The sequence below is a fragment of the Sinocyclocheilus grahami genome, unplaced genomic scaffold (genome assembly GCF_001515645.1).
Source record: "Sinocyclocheilus grahami isolate Dianchi unplaced genomic scaffold, SAMN03320097.WGS_v1.1 scaffold8315.1, whole genome shotgun sequence".
Lineage (NCBI taxonomy): Eukaryota > Metazoa > Chordata > Actinopteri > Cypriniformes > Cyprinidae > Sinocyclocheilus > Sinocyclocheilus grahami.
In genome coordinates, this window is record NW_015511991.1 from 46,769 (window position 1) to 49,797 (window position 3,029).

A 3,029-nucleotide genomic window follows, 5' to 3' on the forward strand; every position below is an offset into this window, starting at 1 on the left:
CCCAGCCTGCGAGGGGCGATGGGGGTATGTGGTGAGTGGGGGCGGGGGCGGGGCCGAGAGTTGTGGGAACGGAACGGCTGTATCGCTATTTTGTGTTTATTTTATTATTAAAGTTTTGTTTGTATATATACAACCAACTTACCTCTGTCCCATGACAGTTTTCCGGCATCCCTCCTCCACCCCAACTCCTCACTCTTAACAATTCTCATCCCAAATTAGCGATAAGTGGAGATCTCTGGGTTTGGGCTATATTCCGGGCTCGGAGCCCTCCTTTGGGGCATTACGCCAAATATACTTACTATTTGCTCAATCCGATTATACAGTCAAAAAAATTTATTCAGACACCTTCAACATTTCTCACATTATCACAGTTTATTCGCTATAGTTTAGAAAATGATAATAAAATATGAAAAGAACTCAGAGTTCAACTGTGTCAGAACAAATTCATCTTGATAATATCAGATAACTTTGATAGAAAGGTATGTAATGAATTAAGTTGAATAGCTGTCAGCTGTCAGGTGTTAAATTTAAGTACACAATCAGATAATACCAATTTAAGTAAACCAATTACCAAGCAATGCTTAATTTTATTCAGTCTGGGGTGTAAAAAGGTAGCATTAGCAATTAAAGAAAAACACTTAAGCAACACATGATCAGGTCAAAGTGTCTGAATAATTTTACTTCCCAAATTTTTTATCAGTTTTACTGGTAGTCCACTGTATGAAGAATTCTTTGGTATAATATGTCATAGTTTATTTTATTTTGCTATCCTCACTTACATAAACGAACTATAGTATCTTGCACCCACTAGTAAAAAAATATCAAAAATTATATCTGGTGTCTGAATAATTTTCGGTTTGACTGTATGTAAATGCAAACTCGTGAACATGTATATATATACACACTATATGAAGGATCCTTTGGGACACTCTTCATCGCGCTGCAGTGATTCAATCGCCCTTAGATTGCAGCCTTCGAGGATGCAGCCTTTGAATTGGGACGCAGCTGAGGTATTTGCACTTGACCATTTGTCTACTTACATGACGTATTTCCTGTGCTTAGCCCAAGTGTTCAAGTGGGCATGAAGACCACAGAACATGATGCATGATTGGTTACACTTACTTCCTGTTGTGTGCTTACGCTCTCAAGAGACCAAGACTGCCAGTGTGGGAATTTGGACAGGCCCCTTCTCTCTTTTATTTCATGCGCCTACATGCAAATGTGTAGGCGTAACTACTTACACACATATAAAATATTAATTCATTAAATGAACTCAAACAAATGATTAATAACCATTATGAGTTAACAGGAAATGAATAATGAATTGTTTATTTTTTTAATGTAGTTACTTTTTTCAGAGAATAATTTTGTCTACACTGGATGCAGAGAGACACGATGTGACACAACAAATCCCCAATAGTAAACTGATGCCCCATTGGATTTCTGATGTACTCCATGTGCGAGAAATGAAGGACAAATTAATATGCAATGGTCACTTTGTTGCATCCAGTGTAGACACCTTCCAACTGTTGTGGTGCAACACAACAGCTGAGACCTGTTGGAAAACTCAAACACTTAATATAGGTGCTATGGCCCTGATCACATGTATCACAATCCTGAATTAATGTTTGTGCAAAATTTTATACACAATAAACATGGAATGTAAACAATAGTTAACTGCCAGGTATGTTCTGTGTTTCTGCATGTTGACAGCGCTCTGCACAGGCAGTAGTGGAGCACAGTGACAGGATCTTCAATGAGCTCATCCGCTCCATTCAGAAAAGACGAGGTGAGGTGAAAGAACTGATCAGAGCTCAGGAGAAGAAGGAGATGGTACAGATTAATGAACACATACAGAAACTGGAGCAGGAGCTCAGTAATCTGCAAAATGAGAATGATAAACTGGGGCCACTTTTACATACAGAGGATAACATTAATTTCTTTCAGGTATGAATAGCAGGTAACACTTTACAATAAGGTTCCATTAGTTAATGTTACTTAATGTATTACCTAACATGAACAAACAATGAACAATACATTTATTACAGTATTTATTCATCTTTGTTAATGTTAGTTATTGAAAATACAGTTGTTCATTGTTAGTTCATGTTAATTCACAGGGCATTAACTAATGTGAACAAGCACAAATTTTGATTTTAATAATGCATTAATAAATGTTGAAATGAACATGAACTAAGATTAATAAATGCTGTAGAAGTATTGTTCATGCTTAGTTCAAGTTAACTAAAGTAGTTAACTAATGTTAACTAATGAACCTTATTGTAAAGTGTTACCGAATAGCATAATCTACAGAAAGGCTTTTTTAAATGAAATGCTTAAAATGTATTGATTCTATTCTTAAGTCTTTTTTAAGAGTTATTGTTTTTTCTTTTTAATTTCAGAATTACTCTTCTCAATCTGGAGTGTATCTGTGCAAAACTTCACCCAGAGATGTTAATGACCTCCTGACATTTGAGAATGTAGACAAATCTGTCTCAGAGCTGAACAGCCAACTGGTCAAACTCTGTGAAGAGCACATGGGCAAAATATCAAAGAAAGGTGAAGTAAAACTGTCAAGAACCATTCAGACTTTTACAAGTATGAAGTAGAAATGAAACGGTAGGATATTTCATATCACGATTATAGTGACCAAAATGATCATGGTTATCAATATTATCACTGTATTATTAAAATGTGCTGAAAATGTTCAAAAAGTACTCATACACACACTAAAATCATTTCACCAAGCTTTATATCGAAAGCCAACAAAGAACAAATAAAATTAGCAGCACTATGTACTTTTTGTTTGCATAAACATTAAAATAATTTAAAATGATGGCCTGAAAAAATATGTTGGTTGTGTACTACATATGCAATTAAAGTTGGGGGGGGGGTTGATATTTTTGAATGCACATTAGTTTGTTTTCCATATACCACTTAAGATTTACAACAGAAAATTGATGCAAATTTCACGTTGGTCTAAACACAAACGGCAGACAGGCTGACAGGTTGAATGAAAGCGAACAGGC

The 3,029-nt window shown here is 35.6% G+C and overlaps 1 long non-coding RNA gene across 1 annotated transcript in view; it reads left to right on the forward strand.

The window, feature by feature from the left end:
- LOC107578015 (uncharacterized) overlaps nt 1-2,653 on the forward strand; it is a 4,083-nt gene extending 1,430 nt beyond the window's left edge. The window contains exons 2-3 of the long non-coding RNA XR_001608282.1: nt 1,714-1,947; nt 2,403-2,653. This is a non-coding gene — a long non-coding RNA (uncharacterized lncRNA). The remainder of the gene's footprint in view (nt 1-1,713; nt 1,948-2,402) is intronic.
- Nucleotides 2,654-3,029: the final 376 nt, after the last annotated feature.